Source organism: Delphinus delphis, chromosome 17 (assembly GCF_949987515.2).
Source record: "Delphinus delphis chromosome 17, mDelDel1.2, whole genome shotgun sequence".
NCBI lineage: Eukaryota > Metazoa > Chordata > Mammalia > Artiodactyla > Delphinidae > Delphinus > Delphinus delphis.
Window position 1 is genome coordinate 49,278,418 of NC_082699.1, and position 20,944 is coordinate 49,299,361.

The 20,944-nt window shown below is 37.7% G+C and overlaps 1 protein-coding gene and 1 pseudogene across 1 annotated transcript in view; one reads left to right on the forward strand and one right to left on the reverse strand.

The window, feature by feature from the left end:
* Window positions 1-20,944, forward strand: part of ZFPM2 (zinc finger protein, FOG family member 2) — a 464,371-nt gene that overhangs the window by 398,982 nt on the left and 44,445 nt on the right. The gene's annotated exons all lie outside the window — the stretch shown is intronic.
* Window positions 3,715-4,268, reverse strand: LOC132413387 (large ribosomal subunit protein uL11 pseudogene; annotated as a pseudogene).

The following is a 20,944-nucleotide window of genomic DNA, read 5'->3' on the forward strand; positions in this document are numbered from 1 at the left end:
TATAAAGGCAGAGAGGAGTCAGATTTAAAAAGTGCCAACCGGGCTTCCCTGGTGGCGCAGTGGTTGAGAGTCCGCCTGCCGATGCAGGGGACGTGGGTTCGTGCCCCGGTCCGGGAAGATCCCACATGCCGTGGGGCGGTTGAGCCCGTGAGCCATGGCCGCTGAGCCTTGTGTGTCCGGAGCCTGTGCTCCGCAGCGGGAGAGGCCACAACAGTGAGAGGTCCGGGTAACGCAAAAAACAAAACAAAACAAAAGTGCCAACCAGTGGCAGTCACTTCAATAGATTGAATCCTGTTTTGTTTTGAATATGTGTTGTATGCAAAGAATCCCCACCTCGCTGAGCTGTCCTTTCCTGACTGTCACTCATCAATCTCTATTACGAATCCAGGTCAGGATTTAAAACCGCTGATTCCTAATCTACTGTCTTACATTGTTAAGAAAATATGCATGAGCTTTGTTGTCCTGAGAGTTTAGAAAATTCAGGAACATTTTGCAACAATGGGGGAAGTACCACAGTCACAGGACATCTGGAGTAGCAAAAGAAGGTGGCACTGAGAGGCAGTGTTAAGAAGAATATCTACCCCACGAGCCCACAAGGCACAGACATTTTCCAACAGCACTCTTCTCATATACCCTCTTTAGGCTCCACGGCTCCACGTCAGAGGACATTTTTGCTTCCATGGAGTTATGCTTAATGTCTCTTTAAAATTATTTCACCTGAGTAAATGCAAAAAAAATAGTTACGATGTGTTTTATCTAGAACCTGCTAGCAACAACTCAGATCCCTACCTACTCCAGAAATAGCCTTGCCTCTGAGCCATTTTATGTCACTGTAAAATGAAGCCATATTTACGAGTAGTTTTATGTGTCTGTTTATAAGCAAAGAATACTATATGTGAACATTTTTCTAAATGTTTACATTACCAGGAAATTCCAAAATATTCAAAGAAATGCCAAACGTGTTATGTTTCTCTTAGAGCAAGTTGAGTTGTAGAGAAAGCGTACAGCAATGCTGTCTGCAGAGAAATATTCAGATGACAGTGAGTACACAGGATATGGGCAATTCCTCCATTTTGCAGGCTTCACTAAAACTGCAATCCCTAACTGCGTAGACGTTACACTCTGCACTGACTTGAGGGCAGATGTATCCAGGATGGCTCATTTGGCTCCTATCCTGTGATTCTCCATGTTTGATAAATCAGAGATTTTTAAAGTTACAAGAGGTTGTTTCTTAACAGTTTCATCAGTGTCTTTGAACTTGCAAAATACCATGGCTTAACGGTTTCATTCAGCCACACTACTCAGACGGCAACACATGTTAACCCTCCTCCTATTTCAGTTTTGGAAATCATTCTACTCTCCTCACTCCAGATGAGGTCTGCAAGGGGCCTCTTTTATAGTTCTCTTTTAGGATTTCTGTGAATATTTTGTTACATATTCAATAAATATAACTTAGCATGTCCCCTTAGCATGAGGCTTACACATTTATATATTTGGAAAATATCCTTTCAGGATTTGTTGCTGACTGAAAAAAGTGAATAGAGAATTTGTGATTTGCTAGCAGTTTTTGATAAAAACATGAATATGCGCCCTTTAAGAAAGAAATGATAACTGTTGCTTGTAGACAACTAATCCACTACAGAGGAAAAAAATATTGGATACATTGTTACAAAGTTTAAAGTTGGTGAAGTTCTTTGCTTTGTCTTTTTCATTTTTTAATTAAAAAAATTAACCTGATTTGCTCTATTTACAAAAACAACTCAGTTTTTACCATTTTATTTTAAGAGTAGCTTCCTTCCCAATATAAAACAATTTTAAAGCCTCTATTTAGGACAGATTAGGAGACTCCATTTGTATATAAGATACTGGGTTTTTTTTTTAAGATTTTTAATTAACAGACAATATTGTAGAAAGGGGTTTTAAAAATAGACATGGTCAAGGTTTCAGAATAATATGTAAGATGTATCTTTATCTTCAAATTCATCAAGTTGTATACATTAAATATGTAGTTTTTTGTATGTCAACCATACCTCAATAAAGTGGTTTAAAATCCTAAAAATAAAATGTAAAGAAATACCACCAAAAATTCAGTGATCATTTCATCTTAAACATACAATTTGAGTCATTTTTAAGCCATTCCAACTTCATTATGGGTGGAAATGTGAGTTTTAAGCTGTGTTGGCAGGAAGGAAGCAAACATTTTTGCTGTTTTATATATGACTCCACATTGTACTTCCTTGGATGTGTCTGTCCAGTAACTAGACCAGTAACACGGAGCAAGCCATGTTAACCCTTCTCATGAGGACCTTCAAGGAAAGTAAGCTAATACCTCCTTTATCTCCTTTTAAAAACTGTAATATCTCTGTAAACATCTAGAAAGGTGATTATCCCAACTTGCGGACAAAAGTAATATTATTGATAACAAGTTAAAGATGATATGTCACTTTAGTTTACTTTTTTATTAAGAGATACTTTAAGTATTAATGTATAAACATCTACCTATGTTAAAGCATTAATATTTTTTCTCTAACCTAGTGAAATTTTAATATGCCATGATGGTTAAAATTCTAATGAGCTAAAGTAGAAATAAAATCACATTGCAGATGCCAGTATACTTATAGGCTAAAATTGGAACCCCTAAGTGTAGAGAACATAGAAGGAACATGAACTCAAATAAAAGATACATCTGTAAACTTCTAGTTTACAGAAGTTCAGACATTTGGAAACGTTTGCCAAGTTAATATTCATCTCAGTATGAATTGGCTTTGACCTTGAGCCTCCGGTGTGCTTCAAGATAGTTTAATTTACTGTATTAACACTAGCCCCAATGGATATCACATTCATAAGGAACCAGTTTGGCATCCTCTGAAAAGTAAGCAGATAAAAATAAAGATTTTTTTCAATAGTTAGTACACAGGACAAGCAGTTGGCATTTATTAATTTCTTTCATTTCTTCCACACTGCGGAATAAAGCGCCAAGCATATTGATAATTGTTCAGACAAACCCATGAGTCATATTATCACCACTGCACAGACCCCCTAGAAGCAGAGTAAGAAATTAATAAACACTTGAGGATTTATTGATGCTTGGATTATTTATTGGGTTTACCAATGATTGGCTCTACACGGAAGCATCATATTACACAAGAATATTGTAATTTATTAGGTAACTTCTTCACTACCTAAACATTTGAATTCTGCTTCTGTACACAAGGACTATTTCTTCTACGAATACAATGCAAGTCCTTCCAGACGTTTGTTCTATAAGCAATATCTCTATTTTAGTTAACACCAGATAAAATATCAGTCACTCTTCACATTGAACAATAAACTAATATAACCACTATTATTTCATCAATTTATTAATAGTCTGCATTTGGTCATTAAGTATTTCAAAGTTTTTTCTTACAAAATTTTTAATTCATTCAGATAAAATGTGTGCATATACACATGTGAAATTGCATATAATGTTAAGGTGCTCATGGACCTGTTGAAGTTTGTCTGTGGCCTTCTTCACAATTTCAGTTCACAATCTCAGACTTGATAGACAGGTAATTTGTATGCATGACCATACTGAGCGTAAATCTGAGAAGATTCCCTATCAAATTATCTTTCTATTTCATGAAGAGATGATGTGACTTCCGTATAACTATTTTTTTTTTTCTTTTTTGGTTGTCAAATAATCCTTTATCAAAATGTTTTCCTCTGTAGTTCTTAATTATCTGGGTGTTCTGCTGTCCCACTGCCAATGTCATTGGTGATGTCATATGGGTGGCAGCCATCAGCATTGTAGCCCACAAACTAGGCAGCCTCCAGGATCTCTTTAATGATTCCAGAGAGTTCTCTGGCCAAAGGTTGGTGCTGTATCTGTCAGGCAATATTGGCAATCTCATCAAAAGTGCTATTTCCATTGTGCTTATAGTTTTTCTGCTTCTTTCCATTTCTGGGTAGTTCTTGAGGGTTTTGATGTTCAGAGAGAGGCAGAAGGTACCACCTCAATCTGGGCCTGCCTGTTCAGAATGGTCATTTTCACTGTAATCCTGACTTTTCAAGTCACCAGTTGTCTTAGCCATGTCATCACCAATCTCTTTTGGAGACATCCAGGCAAATGGCTGTGAGAGCCAGGGTACCTGTGACACTGTTTCCCCACTGAAACACCTCAAGTGTATGACTTTGATCTTGTTAGGGTCAAACTTGGGTGACCTGGCATAGAAGCAGCTTGTGTAGGATAAACCAGATGGGGACCACAGGACCTCCTCCACAGGGAGTCAGAAAGCACCCCCATCCACATAACTTTTAAATGCTAATCTTTTGTTGTAGAGGGTCCTATCTTGTGAGCAAATATTACAATAATATTTAACGTAGACATATATCTTCTGTATATTTTTGCTATGTTCCAGAACACAGCCAACAACCTAGAAAAATGAGAAAACAAACAAAAGGCACCTAAGTTTAAATATAGGTATACATTTCAATATATGCAAATATAGATTTTGCTTTAAACAAACAAAACTTTAGTTAGATACCACAAATGTCTTATATTTTAGTCTCATACTTTATCATTATAAGAGTCTGTCAGATCTTCACTGAGAACTTATGAACTCTTAATTTAGATACAACCTATACAGTCCGGTTAGTTGGTTTCCCAGCTCACATTGAATTAGAAAATGAAGTGTTTGTTGGCAGCAGGAACACTGACAAAATTAAGAAGTGAACATCAAAAAAAATAAATCCCACTAAAGAAATAAAATATTTAAGTGTCAGATCCTTAAGGAGTAGAATGGCTGCCTCAATAAATAACCTCTGAGAACACTTTTCTAAAACAATGCGTGCTTCAAACGATTCTCTGTTCTGTGCCCTCAGTTTAAGGGGAAATACTCTAGGTTTTATAGCAAGGGTAGCATTAAAGATGGTCAAGTAACAACTTTTGACCTTTAACGTGGTAACTAATACAGATCAAACAACTCAGTCACAGATTATAACAAGTACAGGCAATGTAGTTGTCATCTTTTGGCCCAGTCATTTGGTGCAAATTGTCCAGGTCTGTGTGAATACTTGAATCGCATTAAAGGTTTTTCTGCTGTTCCTAATGTTCAGTAATTTGCTTAGGTTGTTCCCATCTACTGGGATTGTATTTATGAATATTCATGTTTATAGGGAGGAATACACAAGCATATGGGGGATGCATACTTGGCTGCAGAATTCCCTGTAACCCATTTCATAGAAATATTCAGTTTGGATAAATTTTGCTTTTTTTTCCTGAGAGAACAGCTTCGGCTGTCTTGCTTGTTGATACCTTTGATTGCTCTTATATAAACAGTAAAGACACTTTGCAGCTATAGTTTTTCCAAGGCTTCTGGGCAGATACGCTTTTAACAGCTTCTTTCAAGTCTTCTTAGGAATGTTTCAGAAATGGCGGGTTAGAGGTTGGTGCAAAAAAAGTCAACAATTGTAAGGAAAGCACTGCCACTACAAATAATAGATTTCATGCTTTCAGGTCTGTTTCGGAGAGGGTTGTATTTTGTGTTTCTCTCTACAAGTTGGCTTCCTTATAACCCCCTTTTCTTTCCCCTGTATCCTCCGCTAACCCCAGAAATTATTGTATTTGGCTTAAAATTAGTGAAAAATGCTCCTTAATACTGGGGCAGTCTGGCTAATGGACTTAGGTCGAAATAATTGATCCTGAAAACAAGGAAATCCACCCAAATCCTATCTTTATGCTCTTCTTAATTTCATTACATGCTTCACAGACAGTCAAAGCAGGGTTCAGAAATGTCAACTATTACGCAGCACTTAAATCCATTTGCCTCACATAGGTCTGTTCTATCAGAAACAAAATATTTCACAAACACACTTTTATCATCCTCTCTTATCTCCTGCAAAGCTTAAAACATAGAGGAAAGGAGAAGAGGGGTACAAAAAGAATTGGTCAATATAAATGTGAGAGCTGTTGTCTGATGCCAACATAGTAGTGCTTATTCTAACCCAATGTGAAGAATAAAGCAATAAAAAGATAATGGTAAATAACTTTCATAGCATAGAAATACACCCTAAAGCCAAATAACATTGTAAAAATAATAAAATTAGCTTTAATTATGGGTGTGCAATTCTATAACATTAAAATACCAGGGAAGTCCAGCACACTAATATATAAATACAATTATTTCAGAGTCATGGAAGATAGAAAGCAATTTCCATATAGAACATAAAAATATAGTAAAAAGTTAAAATAGTAGTCTGTTTTGTTTACTCAATAAATAGTTACTGCGTGCGTATTGTGTGTGTGACAGGTATTGTCCTAGGCACAAATTCAGCAGTGAGCTTCTTCCCTTAGGATCTTATATTCCAACAGAGGAAGAAGATGATAAACAAATAAATGCACAAAATGTATACTTTGTTAAATGGTTAAAAGTGTTAAAGATAAAAATAAGTCAGAGAGACAAATAAAACACAGAGGGGGGGTTGAAATTTAAAATAAGGTAGTGAGGGGGCTTCCCTGGTGGCGCAGTGGTTGAGAGTCCGCCTGCCGATGCAGGGGACACCCGTGAGCCATGGCCGCTGAGCCTGCGCGTCCGGAGTCTGTGCTCTGCAGCGGGAGAGGCCACAACAGTGAGAGGCCCGCGTACCACACAAAAAAAAAAAAAAAAAAAAGCTAGTGAGGGAAGACCATACTGAGAAGGGGGCATTTGGGAAAGTCTAAAAGGGATGAAGGGGCTAACCATGAAGCTGTCTTAGGCAGGAATATCCAGGGTAGAGGCAAACACATTGTCATGTGTGAACAGCAGGGCAACCCAGAGTGCCTGGACAAAATGAAGGAGGAGGAGAATGCAGCAAATGAAGCCAGAGGGCCCAGCAAAGGAAAACTGAGGAGCAGTAGCCAGTGAGATGGGAAGAATACCAGGAGAATGTGCTGAGTGGAAGCCAAGGGAAGAAAAGGTTTCGAGGAGAAACCGTGTTCAGTTTTTCTGAAATTCAAGTAGGACAAGATCCAAGAAACGGGATTGAGCAATGTCTTTGGTGAGAGTGACAAGATCAGTTTCCTTACAGATGTGGAGGTGTGCACCTAATGGACAGTCGAATTGGGAGATAGCAAGTGGAGGTAACTACTTCAGGGAGTTTTGCTTTAAATGGGAGCAGATAAATAAGAGCTGAAGGGTTTTTATTTTGTTGTTGTTATTGTTTACAAGAAATTGTGGTATGTTCATTCTGATGGGAATGATCTAGTTCAGACTGAAAAATTGATGCTTGCAGGAAAAAGGGGAGCACCTAACACCAAAGTGGAGGGTGGCCTTAAATAAGGGCACTGTCAGCACATCCATAATAATTGTCGTGAGAGCAGAGTATATGGTGCATATAGTTGGAGGTGCATATGAAGGAGGCAACAAAGTTCTCTTCTGATGGCTACAATTTTCTTAGTTAATAAGGAAGCAAAGTTGAGAGAGAATGGATGAGGAAGGTGTGTTGGAGAATGAATGGGCTAGGGAAATGTATTGATAGTGTGATTGCTGGGTAACACTACCAACCCACATAATATTATTGATCGTGAATTGAAAATGAGACCATTAGGATTGTTGTGTGTTTTTCTTCAGCTAGTCTACTGCTGGGTATAAAGGCAGTGTAGGTAGGAAGTTGGATTGAATAAGGTTGGGATTTTGCCAGACGAAGTCAATGAAGCAAGAGGGAGTGAGGGCGCAGAGGATATTTGCAAGGAAGGGCTTACGATGAAGGACACAGTGTCTAAGCTGAGTAAGCAGAGGAGTATGGACATGAGGAGAGGAAGGACAAGGGGGAAAAGGTGACAGTATTGGATTTTAGGGTCTAGTGAAGTTAATGTTGGAATGAAAGTTCTAGAAAGAGTAAATTAGAATGATGGAAGCTATGGTTTGAGAATGGGATCTCGGATGTGAAATTATGCGGGGCAGGGGGGAGGGGAGTAAAAATGATTGGCCATGAAAAGACCTAGAGAGTGAGTAGTTGGAGGTGGGTAGAGAGCAAGTTCATTGGATGAGAGGAAGTCAAAGAACTGAGGGTTCATATGATTGGATATTGTGGACTTTGCAATCACCAAGGATTAAATCAGGAGCAGTACATGAGAAGATCCAGGAGCTGAGTTTTCAAGAAATGATGACAAATGACCCGGAAGTCTCTACATGACTGTGGCAAGCAGAGATAGGAAGATAATATGAGATTCAATACAGGTTTTTAGAATAGGGAAGGAGAATAATCTGCCATGAGGAGTAAGGACAACTCTTCTACCTTCAGCTCAAGTGATATACGGTTCATGGGAGTGAAATCAGCTCCCACTCGAGAGGGAAAGAGCAGGGAGGCAGAGTGAACGTTCATAGAAGAGGTTGCGACTATTGCAGATTTTGCCAGTAATTTCCCTTGAGTACCAGGGGAAGCGTTTTTGAGAGCTGGCAAAGTATGAGAGAGGAGATGTCAGTCAGGCTGTATAGGCGCTTATATTGTGGGGAGAGGGTCATGGAAGGCCTGGGCTTCTAGGAATGACTGATAAAAGCAGACATAAAGGTGACAGTATGATGAGCTATTTTTATCTATTCTTTTTTTTATTGAGATATAATTGACATGTAGAATTATTTTAGTTTCAGGTGTACAACATGATGATTCGATATTTGTGTGTATTGTGAAATGATCACCACAGTAAGTCTGGTTAACATCCGTCATCATACAGGATTAGTTCTGATCGTATCAGGACTTGGAGAATGACGATGAGGCTATGAGTGTCGGTGAGACTAGTGTGGGGCTGGCCAGGAGCATGCAGGGTCCTGGTCTCTCCGCTCCCTTAAGGGTGATATAGGAGCGGGGAGGGGCAGTCTTATCTGAAGCAGTCAGATCTCTAGGGTCCTCTTACTCCCTTTGCCCAGACAGTGAACTACTCCTTAATGAAACAGGCCCTGTGTGCCTATGAGTCTTCAATTCCAGTGCTTTACATAGTAACTCCTGTACTGGAGCAGAGGCTCACAACAAGTGCTCTTCCTTTAAGCTGCTTTCGCATCTACCATAAAATGAGAATGCACATATTATACTGCTGTCTTTCAAGAATGTATATTTAATGCACACAGTCCACAAGAACACATTTTCTTCCATCAGCCCAAGCTTCATATGGTCATAGTTTTTTAAAAAATCCTTCCCTGTTTAGTTCAAAGTGCATTTTTTTCCTGAAAGGCAGCTATGAAAAATAACAATAATAAATATCTGAATTATTACTGGAAGGGCAGATGGACATTTTCATCCTTCAACATAGAAGATCTTTTTTTTTTTTTGCGGAATGCAGGCCTCTCACTGTTGTGGCCTCTCCCATTGTGGGGCACAGGCTCCGGACACGCAGGCTCAACGGCCATGGCTCACGGGCCCAGCCGCTCCGCGGCAAGTGGGATCTTCCCAGACCGGGGCACGAACCCGCGTCCCCTGCATCGGTAGGCGGACTCTCAACCACTGCGCCACCAGGGAAGCCCAGAAGATCATTTTAAATCAAATCAAGTGAACCCCAAACCTTAAAGCTTCATAAATTTTGTTGTAGAAATGCTAATAGACAAACTATGAAAATGATGTTCCGATACCTACCTCACTTTCCTTTCTGTCTTGCCTACAGAGCTAGAATGGGAGCACATGCAGGAACACTGATGTCCTCCCTCTCCAGCTCTTTATCAGGTTCTTTTTATAGCTCCCTACTACTTTTAAACAGTTTAGGCATGGCGCATAAAGTATGCTAGCTTTGAATGGCCAGGTGGTCTCATACCTATAGTCTTATATCCATTCAACACGTTGGTGTTGCACTTCAACTAGACATTGAGGATGGAATGCAGATCCAAAATAGCTAAGTCCCTATTCTCATGGAGGTTACTGTGTAGTCAGAAAGACAGATACTAACAAATGTATAATCACAAACTGAGTCCATCATAGAAAAGAACACTTTGATGTCATGTAACTAAACACACCAAAACTGTGTGTGAGTTTCTGTGTATTTCGGCGGGGGCGGCACAAAGAAAACTTTCTTGAAGAAGTGATACTTGCATGAGCAGAATTTGAAGCATGAATTAGTCAGATAGGAATAGGGTGAAGTTTTCTAGCAGGAGGGAACAGAATGTGCAAATGACCTGTGGCAGTCAGTGAATGGTACATTTGACATTTTTGAAGAAGACCAGTGCAGCTGGAATAGGGACCGAGAAATGACTTGTAGGCAGCCAGGGTCATATCATTATACACAAACAATTGCATCCTGGTTATCTCACAACTTCATGTAGTAATCTTTTATTCCTCTTCTCTGGTAATTCGTGGCTTGGTCAACCCCAATTCTCTCAATGATATTGAGGGAACAATAAGAGTTGTATGTTAGTCCTTAGGCATCCACAGACTGTCCACTTGCAAGCTCAAGCTCTTCTTTTCATAGCTGAGTTGAACATCACATCTTCTCCATCTCAGCTCCCTTAGTTTTTAATGTGTCCTTACACTGTATAACCCTTAACGACCTGTATTACGGTATTGGCCTACTACATTATACTGCTATACAGAGACTGTATTGTCTACCTGGTACCTCATGGAGTGGCTATTGGCTAGACAGTTGTAAATTCGGTCAATATACTATTGCTCAATAAATGTGTATTGAATTAAATTATCTTAAACATTTCAGATTCTTCAGATAAAGGCATCACACAGAACGTCTTGTTAGTATATGTGCATGGACAGACACCATCTAATAGCGGTGTTTACTGAAATAAAAAACAACAACGAAAACAGATACTGTAACTGAACTTAATAGAAGAACACATGTAAAGGTATTTTTGAAAAAAAATATGTAATTAAGCAAATCAAGTTACCAATGTTTTACCTTACATGTATTATATTTTGTAGTAAACCATAGTTATCAAGCTACAACTTCAGAGAGCTGTACTTTCAGTGTAGGATATGTTTTATGACCCAGGATTTGTCATCTGTTAGGAATATTTTAGCTTGCTTAGCTTCTGAGCATTAAGAATAATTTCTGACAAAAGGCTTAACTTTGTTATCACCAGTTTTTTAATTCATCCCAGTGTGATTTTAATGTTCACTTAAGTCCAAGAGAATGACATTTTCATCTGCTGAATTACATAAATGCCCAACCAAATAAAAATGCTTATTGTAAAAAGAAACCTTTTAAGTGTAAGGGATGTATACTGAAAATATCTTTTCTCCCCTTTGGAGTCTCTGGGTAAATGACTGGTTAGTGGCTTAATAGAAGGTCTTTTCATCCCATTACATATCAAAGTTATGGAGTCCCCAGTGTGGCAGATAAAAACTTTTTGACCCAATTGTCGGACATTTACAGCTCCTTTCAAAACAAAGTGGAGTCATTCCCAATGTATTTATGCTAGGGATAATTGGGGAAAATATGTCATTGGTAACTACCATTATTTAATTCTAACTGTTTACATTTGAGCATTCAGTTGGAATGTTAAACCTTTCCTGGTTAGTATTCCCCATTGCATAAAATAACAAAGTAATAACAAATGCTCATTTGAAATGTGCTTGTTTTACTGGCATACAGGTACTAGTCATACATTATTGCTTTTAAGAAAGGCCATAGGGCTTCCCTGGTGGTGCAGTGGTTAAGAGTCCACCTGCCGATGCAGGGGACACGGGTTCGTGCCCCGGTCCGGGAAGATCCCACATGCCGCGGAGCGGCTAGGCCCGTGAGCCATGGCCACTGTGCCTGCGCGTCTGGAGCCTGTGCTCCGCAACAGGATAGGCCACAACAGTGAGAGGCCCGCGTACCACCATAACAAAAAAAGAAAGGTCATAAAAATATATGACACAATAATCTGTATTCTCTCAACATATGTATACATATATATGTATACGTGTGTGTGTGTGTGTGTGTGCGTGCATAGTGTATATAGTAACTACGGAGGGTTTTTTGTTCTTGTTTTTTGGTGAATTTTGATCAGTTGGGATAGCAAATCTGATCTCAAACCTCGCTTCTTCAGCAGTAAACATCAAAACCTAAATCAGAAACGGTTGCCTCTATTTCCCTTTATTAAAGATGACACAGTCTTTAAGTTGACGCAGGAAATCATGCTTGTTATTGCAGGTGCCAAACATTGCCTTAAGGATATTCTCAACGTGCCCTGACATTCCTGGAATAGAACTAAAAATGTTATGAAACTAGTAGGTGTGTAAACGAATGCTATGTTCAAAACATTTTGTTATTTTTCTCTGAAATATATGGATGCTTGAATGAACTCAAAGGGTCTGTGACACAGAAAAAACAAACTTTAAATAGCAATTAAGGCATTTTTTTCTTATTTCAGCATATAAAGACAAGGAAATGTAATGGTTTTAATAATTAAGGATGCAGACTAATGCACACATTTTGCAGCACTAATAAAAACTTCCTGTTATCATCTCTATTTTTAAGAATGAAGAAGGCATTTCCTTAATGCACTTCACTGCTTCCCCTGCCAGCTCTGTTCAGGCTCAGAATTTGATAACATTTCCAAATTGTAAAAATAAAAAATAGCATTAAAAATTGATTTAAGTCCAACTTTCCAAATCAGTTAACCCAAAGGTTAAGTGCTACTGCACTTGACCAAAGAGACAGTTTGTTCCCTTTTTGTAAGACCTGAGTGTAAAGAATAAAGGAAACATTTTTCTTCTTCTCCTTTTTAAAGAAGCCACATGTAATGTTCTCTGAGTTAAGTTTTACCATTCATAATGAATGCAGTCTCGCCATTCAAATGCGACCATAAGTACACAGAAGATAAGAATTTAATTAAATGTAGATTAAAACCAAACAGGAAAACACACTAGCTGATAATTTTATCCCGTCCTCTGGCCATATTTTTTATACTTCCTTCTTGTTCTTCTTTGGGCTATAGCTTATCAACATGCCGATAGTACCATAACTCATTACATCTGATGGTGCAGCAGAAATGTGCAGGCTCTGTGCTCGGATTTCCGAGGCACTTAAAATGCAAAGCATGTAAATGTCTCTGTTAAATATACTAGTGTGCTAACAGTGGTGAAAAGGAGGTGATTCTGAAAAAAATCCTTAAACCTCTCACAAGAAGCATTAGTGCTACATAGTAGCCAATGGAATTTTCAGAGTGGAACCAATTCATGTTTTCACACATATGTGGTAGGCTTACTATTTGGAAGTTGAGCTCCTTCAGCAGTTGGCAAGTTTGAGTGCCAGTCAACTTGCTTAGGTTACTTCGACGTATGTAGAGTTTGATACGTACGCATTTATATTTCTGAAGGAAAGTGGTGTTTTTTCCATTGTTGGCCATAATGTGGTAGCCCACTATCTTCGTGCTTGAACATTGCTCTCATTAATCTTATATAGACCCTCCCAAAATTATCTCCTATTATTTAATCTGAATCTATTGAATTGTTAAGGTAGAGACCACAAAATCTCAGAAGGGACAGAAGGCTTTAGTTATTAGGACAATTCATATATATTATTTATCCTTAATCAGTTTCATTTTTTCTAACAATTATTTCTAATTATTGTAGAAATAGGCAATGAACAGCTTTTTAAAATCTAGGTCATTTTAGAGGAAGGCTATAGACTAAATACAATATTTTTTAAATCCAAAAGAGAATACATATTGGATCTGTTAATTAAATATTAGGCTAAGGTTTAGAATGTCAATACATTCCTTTTTTCTTGGTGGTACGTGGGCCTCTCACTGTTGTGGCCTCTCCCGTTGCAGAGCACAGGCTCCGGACGCGCAGGCTCAGCGGCCATGGCTCACGGGCCCAGCCGCTCCGCGGCATGTGAGATCTTCCCGAACTGGGGCATGAACCCGTGTCCCCTGCATCGGCAGGCGGACTCCCAACCACTGCGCCACCAGGGAAGCCCTCAATACGTTCTTCATTGTGCAATCTTGATTTGTTAAGTGCTAGCAAAGCATAACTGAATCATTTCTGTATTTGCATTCTGTGTATCTAAAACTAAGAGCCCTAAGAAGTGTAACAAACTTCTTTTTTTTAAGCAAAAATAAAATGCTGTGTGTAATCTGTCTTTTGAAAGGTAAATAATTGGTTACTTTTTTTGTTGTTTGGCAATGGGTGGTTTGGCTCACATTAATAAATAGGATTTTTCAATTAAAAGCTCTCTGAAAAAATGATTTAGTTTTTTGGGAATTCCCTGGTGGTCCAGTGGTTAGGACTCAGTGCTTTCACTACCCGGACCCAGTTTCGATCCTTGGTGGGGGAACTAAGATCCTGCAAACTGCGCAGCGCAGTCAAAAAAAAATTTTTTTAAGATTTAGATTTTTGCTTCTTTAATGTCATCTTGACATTCTTGATGGTTTGAAGTACTAAACTAACAGCACTACTTTCTCTGCGTTAATTGTCACATGGTCACTTTGCACTCAAATTGATATAATACGATGTATTGACATAGCTGCCAATTTTGCCTTTAGGAATAAATCAAAAAATTAACTCAATTTTCAAAGATATCAAAAATTTCACCATCTAGGGAAACAGTGTTTAATGGAGTGAACCTATATTTTCTTGCCATTAAATCCTTTGGAAAAATGAGAGTCACAGTATGGATGTGAACTAAAATGTGGAAGTTAGCTGTACAGAGTGGCTTTTTCCAGACTGTTGGAGACATTGCTGGGGCATCTGTAGTATTCTCTATCAAAACGTTAACCTTTGGCCCCATCTTCATAAGTTAGTTTCACTGGTGATATTAAGAAGGAACAAAATAAAGCTATGGAGAGTAAAACTGAATTGCGAAATGGAGGAACGTATTTGGGAGTTTTGAAAGAATACATTAAAAATGCTTTTGTCTGCTAAAAAAATTTTAAATATAAAAAGAAAACTGACCAAGTAGGCTGCATTTATCTTTGTAATGTGTAGGAATTAAAATTACTAGTCTCTAAGGCACTTAAAAAATGTTGGGAGATAAACAAACAAACAAAACATCTCCCTGGCATGCCACGAGAGCAGAGAAAACGTTTTTAAGCATTAAGTCTAATAAATTATCCTCTTTTATCAAACAGATATTTAAAAGCAAAAGGAGAAAAATGTTTTTATGAAACTTGCATTACTTCCCTCGCGGGCTCCAGTCCATCTTAGATTCTTTTCTTTTGAGAAGTTCTAAACCCCGCCTGCCTTGCAGAAGCTCTTATGTTATACCCTGGCCGTGGTTGTGGTTTTCTCCTCTCTAGGACTGCTACTTCTTCCAGGACAGTACACTGTGCCAAATGACTGCTGGGTCATCACAAGCAAATCTTATCGTTTAAGATGAAAGAGAATGAGAAAGAAGGAGGGGGAGAGAGGGATGTAGGGAGAACAGGAGAGAGGGGAGAGAAAGGACGGTAGAGGAGAGAAAGGCTAGGGGAAGGAAAAAGGAGGGAAAGACAGAGGGAGGAAGGGAGAAATTTACCTAACCAGGAACATGCTATTCTAGTATCTCTAGTACTTTATCAGGCTGAAAATGATGCCAGTTTCAGAAGAATTGAGAATTTGAGCTTAATGAACAGTTTAGGGAGAAAAATATGGAGGGAAGTGTCTGTAAGATTTCTCCTGGGCCACATTAGTGAGTGTCAATGGCCAAAAACGAGAACGAGAAATGTGTACTTGTTAATGCTTTGTCAAGGGCAAAACACAGAGAAAAGAATGGGACTAATATTTATTGAATACCTACTATGTAATGAGACTTTATATGTTATTTTACTGATAGCTTTAAAAAACTCACTGTAGAATGAATTATCCGCATCCTACAGATGCAGATACTGAGTCTCAAGGAATGTGAATAACTTACCTCCCATCAAAGAATGAATAGATTCCAGAAGGGTTTGCAAGCAGAGATCTGTCCCCACAGCAGTCTGTACTTGTCTCTGCAACAAACGCTGCTGCCTCCAGGACTGTGGTTTTAGTTCATTGTGTGTATATTTTATCTGAAATGAAATTACCTTTTTAAATTAATTATTTGAAAAATACAGTCTTATAAATAGTATGTAAAATTGTGATCTTTACATCAATATTATTTGAGGACAGTGAAATTAGATGGGTGTAATAAAATCAGGGAATTATAGAAACAATGCATATTTCTACGTTATGTGTATTATGTGTTAGGAAGTTATTTCTGTCACGATATTATTGGGGTGCTTGAGAGATTAGGGATTTGACTCCATATACCATGTGTGTCTATTTTGACATCGTATCTTTGGTCATTACACTTTGAGCTGTTCTCTTAAGGCTGAAATGAACAAGAGTAATGTTGTAGTTTGCTTGATTCAGAAGAGTAACTGTTCATAGTTTGATTGATTCAGAAGAGTGACATTAGCAGACCACAACCAATTTTGCCACCAGGGAAATTGGTGAAAAGCATCTTAAAAACAACTCTGACATTTTACATGTAAATGTAAGAAATCCATTTTGGGGGAAATATACAGAAAAGATTGTCATAAAAATAGGCTTACACTGGAACAAAGCTACTAAAGAGAGCTTCGACCACCCAGGATATTTTAACTCCACCCTTTGTCTGGGGGGAGACCGTGTTCCCATCATGCTCTGTAATAACTGAATTATCATAAGTTCAGCATGCAGGCTTTTAAGTGAATACAAGGTAGATTTTTCCAAACAGATTTGGTAATTTCTGCAAGGTATACTCTATGTTAATCAGGCGTAAATAGTAGGGAAAAGTGAAGAAGGGACCTATTTTCCTACCAATAATCATATTATACAGAATTAAACATTCGTATTAATGCTCCAAAGTAAAACCTGATTTATTTCCACTTTTTCAAACTGTGGTATGGTTTCCCAGGAAAACCAAAATGGATTGCAGGAGTCTGCATGGATAGGAAAAATTGTATGTCTCAAATAATTAAAGAAAAATAATTATAACAGAGACTAGAAGTTGAAATATTATTGAAGTATTTCTGTTAATGGGTAGTTAACGTCACCTCCATGGCAGTGGCAAAATTGGAAGTCGGATTGTAACGAATGCATGTTACAGCATTAAACAATGACACATTCTTCCTGGGAAAACTAAAATGACAGGTGTAGCCATTGATGCTTCAAGCATATACTCCGACCTCAGGACTCACAATCTGCTACAGTCTGTAAAGCACATACTGTGGAGTCAGAATTATGCCGAGGGAAAGGAGGACTAGAAAATGTCGTATAGGAACTTCATCGTCTTTACTGCGAAATATGTATTTCAATGTCTTATGGAGATAACATTTTAAAAATAAAATGGAAATGAACATCTCCCTGACTGCTTACTTCTCTTCCTCATTTTCTTAAGCACAAAAGGAGGTTTATGAGCGGTGGAAGCTGTATTTATATAGCTTTTTAAATGGATGATACTGTGCTATTTGACCTTAGGTAGATTGTTTAAAAAAAAAAAAGTTCTTCACCTGAGTGTCTCTTAGTTATATTTGAAACTGGATTCTTGCTGCATTTTTTATTTAAATGGTTTGCCTTAATGATCAGTGCTCATAGATTTCAGAATTATGCAAAAGATGAAAATAAAACTAGCATTAGTTGAGTTCATATTTCTACAATTCATTCGTTATTACATTTTGTAGTTCTCTGCAGATCATTACTTTGTGCTTGGGTTTTCTCCTATTTCCAATTCTGTCTAATTCTCAGTCACAATTTCTACACTATAACCCGCCGAAGATTTTTTTTTTTCATTTCAGTAACCATTATTTGAATCATAAAAAAATGCATTACTATATTCATAATGTACTGCTCATGTGACAATTTTTGAACTTTAATATTCTTTTCTGTAACGTGCCAGCTTAGCAGCCTATAAAAGAGACATATTGTTTGTAATGTTTCTTACCCACAACAAATGGTGTGATTCTGGGGTTTATGAAATGGCAGTAGTTTTCTAAATTTGTGATTCTTCTGTGTTCTGTCGTCAAGAACAGTTGTACATCTGCTCAGCACAGACTTTCCCAGACTATGAACTTTAATTGAGGAAAAATAATGAGGGTTCAGGGACTACTGATATGGAGCTGGTTGCAAAGCAGGTGCCCTGCTGCCAGATCAATGGATTATTTACTCCTTTGTCATAAACAGGAAGCAGTTGTTTGTGGTGACTACACGCATATTTTAAAGCCTGTGTACATGTTTTCTCCTTCCTTGTCAATGTAGAACATTTTGCAGTGTTCAGTTTATGATTTAACGTAACTATATAGAATAAGCAAACAACACTTGCTGTGTTTTAATAATTAACCACCTTGTTTGTAAAAGAACTTTAGGAGTGATTTCAAGAACATGCAACATCATATGTGCTTCCAGCCCTTACCTCTCAACTCGTATGGTTGCAGTCATAAACTCTCTATATAACTGTCCAAATATTTTTCTGCCTTTCTTTATAGACATTTGAAAGTAGAAAATCTTTTTTTTCCCCTAAAGACATAGGGAAATCTAAAACTACAAATTGTAGTTTTAGAATTTCACTAGGACGCCTAGCAGTTTGTACAGGTTTTTCAAACCACGGGAGCAGAATTTTCTCACAATATAATTGGGAGGTTGAGGGGGGCCAGGGAGCAGAGCTCAATCCGTTTCTGAGTGCATAAAACAAGCACATCGGGCTTTCTGTAGGCATCTGGTTTCTGAGGGTGTTGGAACTATCTCCAACACACCTGAGCAGGACCAACCTAAGAGGCGAGGGTCACCCAAAGGGGGCGGGCTCCTCGCTCGGCTCTCCTCATTAGCAAACCAAACGAAGGGCTGTAGGATGCCTGGAATTAGCTGCAATTTCCAAGTGACTTGTTGTGTTACATAATGATATGCTGGGAATTTAAATCCTAGGTTCCAGAGATCAGTGGTTTAAATTCTAATGATGGGTTTTGTGGCACTGACGTCTGACTTTTAACACTTGGAGGTTGGGGAACTGTAGAAACCACAGCAGAAACTTTATACACAGAGCCCAGCCGTGGACAGCTCCTCTGAACCCTGAGACAGTTCACACAAGCCTCATCTCTCAACCAGAAATGTTATAATAGAAACCGTTCTTGGAAATAGTCTTCATTTTTACTATAAATCTCTCTTAATTCCTTTTGGAATTGGGATTACTACTGGAAGTCTGAATTACGTTTGCAAGAACTGCCACGGGAGAAAACCAAATTTATGTGAAAGAAAAAGACACCTGAATTTCTAAAATGCCGATGATTGAGGCTAAATGCATTAAATAATCAGTAACTTTAAAGTACATTTAACCAAAGTATGATGTTGGACAATCTGATTAATCTGCCTTAAAGTCTGAAAACACTTTGGTAAAAAACAAATCGGTCTTCTTGTTTGTTAACCATATGTTCATTGCTACATGATATAATAATGTAACAATGCATCTTTTCTACCACAAAGTGGGGACAAAAATATCATTAAATGTGGAAACAAAAATAAAATACTTTAATTCCTATTTATATCAAATAGTTGCTAATAGTTAAATGTGCTATTCTTTAAATGGACATTGGATATTGTACTGTTTCAGCACATGTTTATACTCAGAATGGGTCTTATAACAGTGTTAGCATTTCTAGTATGTTATTACATATTTTAACAATACTTATGTTTAGATTTTTAATTTGTGCTTGCTAAATATTACAGGCAAATATTCACCACCTGATATTTTTCTCTGTTACTAATTACAATAATAAATATAGCCATCATGGTCAAGTTGAATTTCCCATCAGTACTGTAGGAATAAGGTACAAATGAAATTCACTTTTTTTCCACTGGGGTAGATAGGGGATTGTTAGTTTACAGTCAACAAAATTTCCTTTGAGTCCAAAAACTAGAATGGGAATCAGGGGATATTACAATTATGAACAATGAGAGATGTGATTACTTCATTTCTTTCGATGAGAGGGCTTAAATTAAAAGATAAGTTGAATTATTTAATTTAAAATCAAATATTCAACTATAAATCTGTATTCCACTGGCTTTATAAAGAATTTCTTAGGTCCACACTCTTGAAAATATGTAGCGTCAGACGTAGAATTATTCCTTCATAAACGTGTGCTTTATTCTAGACAGCAGGAAGTAGTACGTTCAGGCTTGGAAGCTCTGTCATAACATGCAGGGATGAAAAGTTTGAGATTAAGTCACATCAATGAAAATTCTCTGAATAGAAGACATCAGTACCAAAGTCTTTGTCTAGGGCCCCTGATCTCTAGAGATGAATATTGTACCTGAGTTTCTTGTTCTATGACCTGCTGTTCTCAATTGAATCTAAGTTTTTCAAAAAGAACGTAAGAAATCTGAATTGTAAAAGAGGTAACGACCAATTTTTTCTACCGATGGAGGTAAAGCATGTGATTTTTTTTTTCCTTTTTGTCACAGATGTGTCTGAGTGATAACAGAGAACACAGCTAAGGCATGATTTGTAAGCCCAAACATGACTGTTGCAAAATTGGCCCTGGCTATAGAAGATTTAAGTAACTATCGTTAGGAGGATTTTTGCAGTTGGCGAACAAGTCTGCCATAGATACAGACCTTCAGTGTGTCTGCTTTTCCTGCATTTTGTGATGGTTAGGGGAAATTTAATGTGTGTGTGTGTGTGTGTGTGTGTGTGGTGTAGTAATTGTAACAGCAATCTCAGCAGAGACAAGGAAGGCTAACTCTGTTTTCAGGAAGATATTTAGTTAAATGAAAATGTGGCAAAATACGGAAACATAACATTATTGTCTTGAAAATGAAACTTGATTTGTTTAGGAAGTAAAAATCATACAAGAAAAGCATTTGAGAGACTTCATAATGACTTTATTGACATAGTAAAAAATTATTTTCTGACTGAAGTTTTGAGCTTACAATAAAACCTTTATGTCAAAATTTACGCTTGTGCAAGGAGATTAAAGCATGCTGCAGGCCTTTTAGAAATGCCATTTTCAGAATACCTTCTGATGATGATTGGTCTCTTTTTTCTGTAAAGTTCTATAGCGAATATAGTTTAATTAGCTTCCACTTGATA